This window comes from Antechinus flavipes, chromosome 2 (genome assembly GCF_016432865.1).
Source record: "Antechinus flavipes isolate AdamAnt ecotype Samford, QLD, Australia chromosome 2, AdamAnt_v2, whole genome shotgun sequence".
Taxonomy (NCBI): domain Eukaryota; kingdom Metazoa; phylum Chordata; class Mammalia; order Dasyuromorphia; family Dasyuridae; genus Antechinus; species Antechinus flavipes.
The window spans coordinates 536,839,897-536,851,712 of NC_067399.1; the positions used below are offsets into that span (position 1 = coordinate 536,839,897).

The 11,816-nt window shown below is 38.7% G+C and overlaps 1 pseudogene; it reads left to right on the forward strand.

Annotated features, from left to right (window-relative positions):
- The first annotated feature begins 320 nt into the window (after positions 1-320).
- Positions 321-981, forward strand: LOC127551221 (small nuclear ribonucleoprotein G-like; annotated as a pseudogene).
- Positions 982-11,816: the final 10,835 nt, after the last annotated feature.

Below are 11,816 nucleotides of genomic sequence, written 5' to 3' on the forward strand. Positions count from 1 at the left end.
ATTTCCAACCATCAGTAACTTCATGAATTCCAGAGGTCAGAAGTTCCTGAATCAGGTGTTAGTTGCTTGACAGGAAATGATTTCTCCAAAGGCTTCTAAGAGGATAAGAGTACCACAGCCAGGAGGATTCAAGCTTAGTCTGGCTGACCAGAAAAATCTGGATATTCTGAGTTGCTAGTACTATGGAGATATAAAACAATAGCAAACTATGTGTTCTTTAGTCCCACAACACTGTCTTTACCTTCAAAAACAATGTAATAGAGGAAATAAGTTATTGTTTCATGTTTTAATTATTTGTTAATGTGTAGTTAGGAGGCTGTTGTGTTTTAAATATTTATTTTGTAGTTGAAGAAATAAACAGCTGTTGATCAGAATCAAAGCAGAATAGTGGGGATGGCAAGATAAGTCTGAGTATTCTCCACTTGCTCAAGGAGGAGGTCAAGGGCTTCAGTTGAAACAGGATAAGCAAAATATACTCAAGTTTGTTTGTTTTTTTCTAATGGGAAAGAGGCTATCACTGAAATTAAGTAGTGCGAGGCACATCCAAGAATATTGCCAGAGTTTGATCCATTTATGTATCTTGTGATTGATGAGTGTGCAGAAATGGCACCATGTGGGCAACAGAACAATATTGGAATTGCAGCATCTGAGGAAATAGTATCATCGTGTTAGAAACCTTGGAATGAGTGTAAGTAATGAAGCACTGGGATGGGATTGCTATGTGTCTTTCCATTTCAAAAAGCCTTTTTTTTTTTCATTTGATATATAAAATCAGTCATTGTTCAGTCTTTATGTTTTGACTTTTTAAAAAATAAATTTTTGTAGGAGAAGAAAAGAAGAAAGGAGGGATAGAAAGGAAGGAACGGAGGGAGGAAGGGAGGAAGGAAGGAAGAAAGGAAGGAAGGAAGGAAGGAAGGAAGGAAGGAAGGAAGGAAGGAAGGAAGGAAGGAAGGAAGGAAGGAAGGAAGAAAGGAAGGAAGGAAGGAAGGAGGGAGGAAGGAAGGAGGGAAGGAAGGAAGGAGGGAAGGAAGGAAGGAAGGAGGAAGGAAGGAAGGAAGGAAGGAAGGAAGGAAGGAAGGAGGGAAGGAAGGAAGGAGGGAAGGAAGGAAGGAAGGAAGGAAGGAGGGAAGGAAGGAAGGAGGGAAGGAAGGAAGGAGAGAAGGAAGGAAGGAGGGAAGGAAGGAAGGAGGGAAGGAAGGAAGGAGAGAAGGAAGGAAGGAGGGAAGGAAGGAAGGAGGGAAGGAAGGAAGGAAGGAAGGAAGGAAGGAAGGAAGGAAGGAAGGAAGGAAGGAAGGAAGAAAAGGAGAAAGGGAGGGAAGAAGGGAGGAAGAAAGGGAGGGAGGAAGGAAGGGAGGGAAGGAGAGAGAGGGAGGAAATGAGGAAAAAAAGAAACTGTTATACTTGATATATCTACTTTTTACATTCAGTTTATTTTCTAGGAGGAAACTTTTAAGAAAACACTAGACTTGAATCATACCTACGCATTAGTTAAATCCCTTTTCCCTGAAAGGGACCTGTATGTGCCAAAATGTTTGTAGCAGCCCTGTTTGTAGTGGCTAGAAACTGGAAAATGAATGGATGCCCATCAATTGGAGAATGGCTGGGTAAATTGTGGTATATGAATGTTATGGAATATTATTGCTCTGTAAGGAATGACCAACAGGATGAATACAGAGAGGACTGGCGAGACTTACATGGACTGATGCTAAGTGAGATGAGCAGAACCAGGAGATCATTATACACTTCGACAACGATATTGTATGAGGATGTATTCTGATGGAAGTGGATTTCTATGACAAAGGGACCTAACTGAGTTTCAATGGATAAATGATGGACAGAGACAGCTACACCCAGAGAAGGAACACTGGGAAACGAATGTGAACTATTTGCATTTTTGATTTTCTTCCCGAGTTATTTTTACCTTCTGAATCCAATTCTCCCTGTGCAACAGGAGAACTGTTCGGTTCTGCAAATATGTGTTATATCTAGGATATACTGCAACATACTTAACATATATAGGACCGCTTGCCATCTTGGGGGGAGGTGGAGGGAGGGAGGGGAAAAAAACGAAACATAAGCAAGTGCAAGGGATAATGTTGTAAAAAATTACCCTGGCATGGATTCTGTCAATACAAAGTTATTATTAAATAAAATAAAATTTAAATAAAAAAAAATCCCTTTTCCCTGGAACTCCAGAATTGGGGCAAATCGATCCAGAGATAACAAAAAAATAAAAACAAATAAACAAAAAAATACCATGAATCTCCTCTTTTGAAAATCAAGCTTCCCCAAGATTGGTTCCAATCCATTTGAGTCCAGAGCAAGAGCCCCTACTTGTTGAAGAGACATCTAGGACTGTTAATTATATACATATGTGTACACTATATATGTGTATATATGTGTATGTGTATACACACACACACACACACACACACACAGAGGCAGTTAAGTAGCACAATGGATAGAGAGCTGGACCAGGAGTTAGGAAGAATTGTATTCAAATGTGGTCTCAGATACTAGATGTGACCTGGGGCAAGTCATGTAATATTTGCTTCAGTTTTCTCACCTCTAAAATGAGGAAAATGATAGCACCCAATTTCCGGAGTTTTTATGAGGATCAAATAAGATCATATTTGTAAAACACTTTGCAATCCTCAAAGCACTAAATAAATGCTAGTTCGTCTATAAATTTAGATATGTATATACATATATAATAGCTTGAACTACACTAATACTTTGTGGATTACCATGCATATGTGACTTAATGAGGTAGAGCCAGTGTGTTCATACTGGTATAGAAGAATAAAGGATTTTTTTTTAGGACCAGCTGATAAAGCCATGTCCTTCTATCCTGGCATTTGCCCAAAATTAAAACCAGGGAAACTGAATTCAGAACCTGGAGATTAATTGCCTTCAAATACTAGAAATTGCTCTACCCACAAATTTAGGTACAATACAAATTCCTAAAAAACATGTATTTCTGGGAATAAGCTGGTTTAGAGTTCACATCATTCACCAGTCTTTCATTTGTTTTTGTTTTTTAAATTTATATAGCTTTTTATTACAAGATATATGCATGCATGATTTTTTTCAGCATTGACAATTGCCAAACCTTTTGTTCCAATTTTTCCCCTCCTTCCTTTCACCCCCACCCCCAGACGGCAGGTAGACCAATATATGTTAAATATATGTTAAATACAATATGTGTATACATATCTATACAGTTATTTTGCTTGTGCTCTGAACTTTAATGGTCTTTTCCTGATAGTGTTGATATAAACAGAAAGAGAATGCTAGGTCTTGAAATACCTACAAACAGCATAAGATTTTTGTAAGTCATCTAAACCCAGCTCTGACCTGGAGCCAGGGGATGCTCCTAGGCTTTACACAGAGTTCTGCAACTTTAATATCCACGTGATCCTCAGCAAATCATTTAACCTCTCTGGGCCCCAATTTCCACATCTGGAAATTTAAAGGAATTGGATTAGTTCAGGGATTAAGCTATTTTTGGGTCAGGGCCCCTTTAGTTGTCTGGTGAAACCTAGGAATTTTTTCTCAGAATAATGGATTTTAAATTTTCTTTTACTTTTGAAACTAGATCTCCCTATTTCTCCCAGGCTGGAAATCCAGCAGCTAGAACACAGCTGGATTTTATTCTAATCGATATAAGAATATTGACTTGCTCCATTTCTGACCTAACCTAGATTGCCCCTCTTAGGCAGCCTAGTGGTCCCCTGTTTCTAGGGTCTCAACATATTGGTGCCATATTTATTTTGGACACTTAATCATTCTAATTCCTGAACTCAAATGATACACCAACCATAGCCAGGGATTATAGGTATGTGCTACCTTGCTCGGTTTATTTTAAGTAAGACATGACAAACACTGGCACATTACTATCCAGCATGGCAGGCCTGCATCAAAAAATGTTGTGTTCTATGAGCAAAGCAGAATTGCAGTAGCTCAAAAGAAACAGGAGTTGCCCAAATTTAGAGATGTCTCCACAATAAATGTTCATATGGACTATTTGTGTTTGATCCATGGTTGAACCTCTGAGCTTGTCTTGTCTGATCAGCCATAGTCAAACACCACTGTACCTTGATCCCAACATAGTGTTGTCATTTTGGTCCTCTTTGAGAATAAAGATCAACAATCAATGAATCTTGCCTGACAAAATGTTTTTGATTTTAAAAAATAGAATACAAAAGATTACAAAGGAAACCAATGATATTGAAATAGTTATCAAAATACAGCTACTAAAAATAAGTTCATGGTCTCAAGAACTTCTCAAATAGATTACTTCTAAGGATTCTTATGCTAAATCCTAAGAACTTATATGGGAAAATGGCCACTTAAAAAGCATAGTGTGTCTCATTTAAAAAAAAAAAATAGTAATATAATAATAAGAGCTAAACTTGAGTGGAGTAATAAAAGCTGGGCAGTCAGATTTAGAGAGTATTAATATAGTTTTCAGTCCTTTAATGACATAGAAATAATACAGCTTAGAAGCTAGTTAGCAAGAATAATTAATTAAAATAGGAAGCTACCAATTCTGGCCCTCTGCACTTACCCTACATCCAACCTGCCCCACTCACCTCCATCTGCACCTCAAATGATTGAGCACTTCAATTTGGTACTTTGGGGTACAATTTGGATTGTATCTAAATTTGTGGGTACAGCAATTTCTAGTATTTGAAGGCACCTCCCCCAGGAAAAGTTTGCTCTAAGTACAAAAATTCCTAATTATGGATATGATGAGAATCAACTTTTAAAAAAGGCTTTTTATTTTCAAAACATGAATAATTTTCAACTTTCACTCTTGCAAAATGTGTTCCAAATTTTTTCTCCTTTTCTTCCCCCATAAAAACTATGGTCTTCTGAAACTGCTCCTAATACTCGGTAGTCTCCCCTAGACAGCAAGTATTCCAATATATGTTAAACTTGTGCAATTCTTCTATACATATTTCCACAATTATCATGCTGCACAAGAAAAATCAGATCAAAAGGGGAAAATGAGAAAGAAAAGAAAATACAAGCAAACAACAACAAAAAGTAAAGATACTATGTTATGAACTACACTCAGTCCCCACAATCCTCTCTCTAGGTGCAGATGACTCTCTCCATCACTAGACCATTGGAACTGGCCTGAATCACCTCACTGTTGAAAAGAGCCATGTCCATCAGAATTGATCATGACACAATCTTGCTGTTGCTGTGTACAATCATCTCCTGGTTCTACTCAATTCGCTTAGCATCAGTTCATGAAATTCTGATGAGAATCAACTTTGAACAACAATAACAACTGGTAAAGGAAGGAAATTTATGATTCACCTTTCCAAAGGATGATTCACTTTACAAAGCATTCTATTTCAGAGTAGAATTTACTTAAATTCTCCCAATGAATATAAAAATGTTTCCATTTGCAACTGTTAAATTTACAATCTTTTTAAAAACATTTTTTTGGGTTTGTCACCTAGATCCCATTTTAACCAAGCCAGACATGCAATCTATCAGTTCACACAAAGCATCCATTTTACTGAAGCTAGAGTTTAGTGATCCTATGGGGGAAATGTTGAGGTGAATGGTGGGTAGGAAGACCATTAGCTATAAAGGAAAAATTCTAGAATATCATTCTTTCCCAGTCACTAATTTACTGTATAGATAAGCTACACTTTGGGGAATGTCAATTTCTTCATCTGTCAGATAGGAATAATAATAACCCTTCCTAGGTTGTTGCAAAGGTCAAATAGATGTGGAAGCAATATTCAGAGTTATATATTATAAAATTATATTATATTATATTATAATCATAGCATATTATATCATATATTACATATATTATAAAAATATGAGTGTCATTGTAATTTAAAGAAACAATTCCCACCTTCCTCTCTGAAAGACAAAGAAAACCAAGAATTCCTAAAATAACTGTGTTTGAAAGATTTCTATTTCAAGAAAAGTGAATTTCTCCTTCTGAGTCTACCCTAAATAAAAACTATGGTCTTCTGAAACTGCTCATAATACTCGGTAGTTGTCATGACTCCTTAACTCATGAGAGATGGAGTCTAGCCTAAAATCATCAGAGAGACTTTAGAGGTCACTTAGTCCAACCTTTCACCCAGTGCACAACTTTTTAGATGAGATACTTGACAGATGGCTATCCATCCTGCAAGTGAATATTTCCATGATAGAGCCAATTTCCAAAGACAACACTGTAGGAAAGTTTTTTTCTTATATTGGGTTGAAATCTCAGTAAAAATATAAAGAAAACTCTAAGATATTGAAACAGATTTAGTGAAGTGAGGAAGATCCTACTCTGGGGATCTGTGGGAATAAGATAAGATGACTACTCTTCTGGCTAGGTGGATTTCTTGTCAATGGTTGATAAAAGCAACATGTGAAATAAATAACCTGACCCTACCCATCTTAGGGCTTAATCTAGAGATGAACTAGGATCCAGAGGTTGAAGAGATATAAGGAAATTCTTGGAAAAATGTATTAAGCACTAGCTTAGTGCAAAATGCTGTTCTGGATGTTTAAAAAAAAAAAAAGCTACACGCATAGGAAGGTATTGGGTAGATCACAATTAAATAGTTCTAAAAGTATGGTCTATGTACTCCTAGAGGACCCCGAGATCCTTTAGGAGGGAAAGAGTTCTATGAGATAAAAACTATTTTCATAGTATTATTTACATGTTTTAATTTATAAGAGGGTAAATACTGATAGATATAACCTGTATAAACAAAAACAATTAGGGAGATATCCTCAATAATTTTTAAAGGGTCCTGAAACCAAAAAGCTTGAGAACTTTCTTAGAGTTTCTTAGAGTTTATAATCTAGTAGATATTGGAATGAATGAATCAATTCCATAATTCCCACCTGGCACCTTTCTATGGCCTACTCCTAGAGTTTCCTGACAACCTGGATGGGTATGTGAGAGAGAGAGAGAGAGAGAGAGAGAGAGAGAGAGAGAGAGAGAGCGACAGAGACAGACAGAGACAAAGTCACTAATCATGCCAGCCTAGTCACCCAGCAGAGGTTCCTCCAAGGTGAAAAGACAACTGGTGAGGAGGAAAAGTTTGGAGAGTGAATCTTCAAGAGTGAGTTTTTTGCAGTCAAATTTCTTGAACAATTCACCCTTATGTCCCAATATGTTCTATACTATTGAGATGTTCCAGAATCAGTTATTCTAACTCAGGAGTTCTATCTAGTGTCTGGCCATCTATAGTATTTCTGATTTAGTCCATCCCATTTGTCACCCGAGACCTATTGCTAAGCTAATGTCAAGATATTCTAGATGACCTTTAGAACTCACATCTAAGTCTGCGATCCTGTTTTAATACCACATTGCAGTGTGATGTTTTTCAAGTCAAGGAGGCTGTTTTACAAATCAGTGATTGCCATCATGATAAGGTATCTTTAGTTATTGAGTGTGGGAGGATATGAAATTCTCAACAATTTCTCAAAACAAAATTGATGCAAAAAATATACAGTATGTTGTCATGGATAGAGAACTGTCCTTGAAGCTAGGAAGCCCTGACTTCAAGTTATACCTCTGACATATAGTTGCTAAGTGACCCTGGACAAACCATGTCTCCACTAACATGCCAGGTAACTCTCTACAAATAAATGTTTCAAAGAAGGCCAGACAACAAGAATTAAGTAAGTACCTGCTATGTGCCAGATATTGTGCTAACCATTAGAGATACAACAAAAGGTAAAAGATAGAAAATCCTTGCCCTTGGGGAGCTCATAATCTAATGTAAAGATAAATGCAAAGAACTATGTACAAATAATCTATAGACAGGATAAGTAGGTCATAAGCACCAGATGGAAATCACTTGATTTAATAAGACTGGGAAAGGATTTTTGGAAAAAGTGGAATTTTTGCTGGAATTTGTAGGATGCTGGGTAAATCAAGAAGAAACCATTCTAGGCCTGAAGGATATGCAAAGAAAATGCTCAATAAAGAGATGGAGTGTCTTGTTCTTGGAATAGTAAGGAGGCCATTGTCATTGGATCAAAGAGTTACATGCGGGAGAAGTATAAGAAAACTAGAAATGGACAGGGCAGGTTATTAAGCACTTTGAATGAGAAACAGAGTTTTGTATGTGATCCTGGAGCTGATAGGGAACCATTGGGGTTTGTTAAATAGGGCTTAACATAGTTAGATCTGTGTTTTACAAAAACGATTTCAAAGAATAAAGGATGAATTAGAGAGGAGAGAAACTTCTGTCAGGTAGACCAACCGGCAACTATTACAATAGTAAATGAGATAGAAGATAAGGACCTATACCAGGGTCTATACCAGAGAGAACAGAGGGATATATTTAAAGATATATTGCTTGTTAGTTTTTTGGTTGGGTATTATGGACCAGAACTCTGTACTTGAAACAAGGATTCTTACAAGGTGCTAACTCAGTGGAATTGATAATACAATGGTTATCTAGTTTAGCATGGTGATTAATAGTTCTCTAGTTCAGTGTGATTGATTTAATCTTACAACAAGATATAATGATTGGCTTATACTCAGTATACTGCATATAAACTGGGACAAACTTAATCAGAGACAGACTCAGAAGGGCTCGGAGACAGACTCGGAGAAGACAGAGGACTGGAGTCTGGAGGACAAGCTCTCAGAATGAGACAGACTACAAGACAGAGACCATGGTGGTGGTCCTCCTGAATCCCATAGAAACCAAGACACATTCCGGAGGACCTCCAGAAAGCTAGCCCAGGCCCCAGGTAAGGAAACAGACTGTGAAGGAAATAATAAAGAATTTGGACTTTAACACCTGGCTATTCTTGTGGTGGTTGCTCTATGGAAATGAAGGCTGGTCCAGAGACTGCCAGAAAACCAACCAGAACATTACAGTTGGGAGTTTGTTTTGTCTTTTGGTGCGTGCGTGTGTGTGTGTGTGTGTGTGTGTGTGTGTGTGTGTGTGTGTGTGAAGTAATTGGGGTTAAGTGACTTGTTCACAATGACTTGACTGTAACTGATACTAGTTGTAAATATTAAGTGTGTAAGGCTGGATTTGAACTCAGGCCCTCCTGACTCCAGAGTGGGTACTCTGTCCGCTGCACCATCTAATGGCCCCTCAATATATATTGCAAAGGTGAAATTGACTGGCTTTAGCAGGAGATGGTATAAAAGGAGAAGGGCAGGAGAGAGAGAGAGAGAGAGAGCGGAAAGTCAAGAATGACATTGGGTTATGAGAGTGGGGACTGGGAGGATGGTGCCTTCCACAGGGACAGGGAAATTGGGAAACTAAGGTCATGAAATGCATTTTGGTATGATGAATTTAAGATGCCCATAGGGTATTCAGTTCAATTTGTCTGAAAGGTGGTCAGAGATAGCAGGCTCCAGGTCAACAGAGAGGTTAGGGAAGGATACATAAATTTGAGAATCATCAGCATAGATAACTGAATCTGTGAGAGCTGATGAAGTCACCAAGTGAAATAGCATATAGGAAGAAGAACAAAGTACAGAGCCTTGGGGTTGCAAGGTTGCCAGATGTGAAGTCCAGGTTAGCTCTCTGAAGGCCTCAGAATCAGCTGGAGTCAGGATAAACAAAAGTCCTTGGTCTTTAGGGGGAGAAGTGGATGGGATTTACAAAACTGCCACAAGCTCTCCACCAACCTCCCTTCTCCTAGTCCTATGCAAAGTGACTCTGGCTTGTCTTACTCCACCCCCTAATTCTTCTTACGATTCTCTGTATATACCAAAAGATTGAGCCAGCACAGAATAGTGAGAAGGGCCATTTTCCAAGCATATACTAATAGAATATTGTCCAATTGGTAATTAGTCTTGTGCTTGGTTGTCTGATTCTAAAGCACCTATTCAGAGTTTCAGCCCTCTACATCTCCTACTTTCTTTTGTTTTAGAACACAGGTGGTCATGCCATCCCTGACTTTTCAGGGAGGTGAAAATCCCAAAAAGGAGGTGATCATGCCCTCCCTGAATTCTCAGGAAAGGAGGTGAAAACACCAAAAAGGAGGTGATCATGCCCCACCTGACTTCTCAGGAAGGAAGGTGAAAGCACTAAAAAAGAAATGATCATGCCCTCCCTGACTTCTTAGGAAGGGAGATGAAAAGCACTAAAGGGAAGTGTGGGTTGCTAGTGGGTTTCTAGGCTGAAGGGTCTTACTAGAAACAAGTATGCACAAACCCATCAGCATGAGAGGTATTACACAAGCACAAAGCAATAACACACAGGCTATTAGTGATAACTCTCCCCACAGCCAGTGCAGACTCAATGTGGTGTAACACATATGAATTGTACATGCAAGTAGTGATATAACAAACAATATGAATCAACATGGTGTTGTAAAAGATTTCCAGAAGTCCTAGAAGGAGGGTTATGTAAACAACAGTCACACATACACCTCCTTCAGCAGCCAAGAGATAGTCCAAAACCAATCTATTGTCCATTGCTTCACATGTCAGGGAATCCAATGATCCCTGCAAGTTTTTGAAGTCCTGCAACAGTCTTTTTATGTGTTAGGAAATCCAATGATTCCTGAGGGTTTTCAAGTCCTACAACAGTCTTATCATGTCTCAGAGAATCCAATAATTCCTGAGGGTTTTCAAGCCCTACAACAGTCTTATCATGTCTCAGAGAATCCAATGATTCCTGAGGGTTTTGAAGTCCTACAACAATCTTTTCATGTCTCAGGGATTCCAATGATTCCTGAGGATCCAACAATTTTTGATGTCCATGAGTTAATCGCCATACCTGCCATGCTCTTTCAGTGGTGGGCACAGTCAGCGATGGAACCACCCGATATTTCTTGGGTCTTCTCCTTCGTTTCAAGGATCTGTCTGCTCTGTCTCTCTCCAATGGACAAGGCGAATACAGCTCATTCCTCCTGAATCCCACAGAAACTAAGACACATTCCAGAGGACCTCCAGAATGTTAGCCTGGACCCCAGGCAAGGAAACAGACTGTGAAGGAAATAATAAAGAATTTGGACTTTAACACCTGGCTATTCTTGTGGTGGTTGCTCTGTGGAAATGAAGGTTGGTCCAGAGACTGCCAGAAAAGCAACCAGAACATTACAGTTGGGGGTTTGTTTTGTCTTTTGGTTGGTGTGTGTGTGTGTGATTCCTTCTGATTCCTTCTCCACCTGAAGAAATACAAGCAAACCCTCTCCCCCAAGCAATTAACCTATCTGATCCCTTCCATTCACCATTTTCTGGGTCTCTCCACATCACCTGGCGATTATCTAAAGATAGTGGAGCTGCTCACACTGGACACTACCCTTTCAGTGGGTTATAAAACCTGTCTGCTGGAGCCAGTGCACCTTGTCAAATAGTATAAAGGGCTAGATTTAGAAGTCCTCTAGTGTTACCTGTAGCTCCCCCTTTCTTTTGTTGTTGGAGGAGCATCTTAATGTCTCTGTTTCTTCTCTCTACTATTGCCTGTCCTTGAGGATTAAAGGAAAAGCCAGTGGTATGTAAAATCTTATACTGAGCACAAAAGTGTTCAAAATGTTTAGAAGTATATGCAGGACCATTGTCTGTTTTTATTGCTTGTAGCATACCCTTAATTGCAAATGCTTGCATAAGGAATTCAGTGACCATGAGGGCTGTCTCTTTTGCTGCTGGTATTGCAAAAGTGAATCCTGAAAAGATGTCTACTACAACATGGATAAAAGACAGACAACCAAAAGATTTATAATGGGTCACATCCATTTGCCAAATTTCACTGCATCTCACACCACGAGGGTTCTTTCCTGGAGGGAGTGTAGGAGGGTGGAAAGGAAGGCAAGCTGTACAGGCTTTTACTATGCTCCTAGCTTCCTCTCTTGTTATT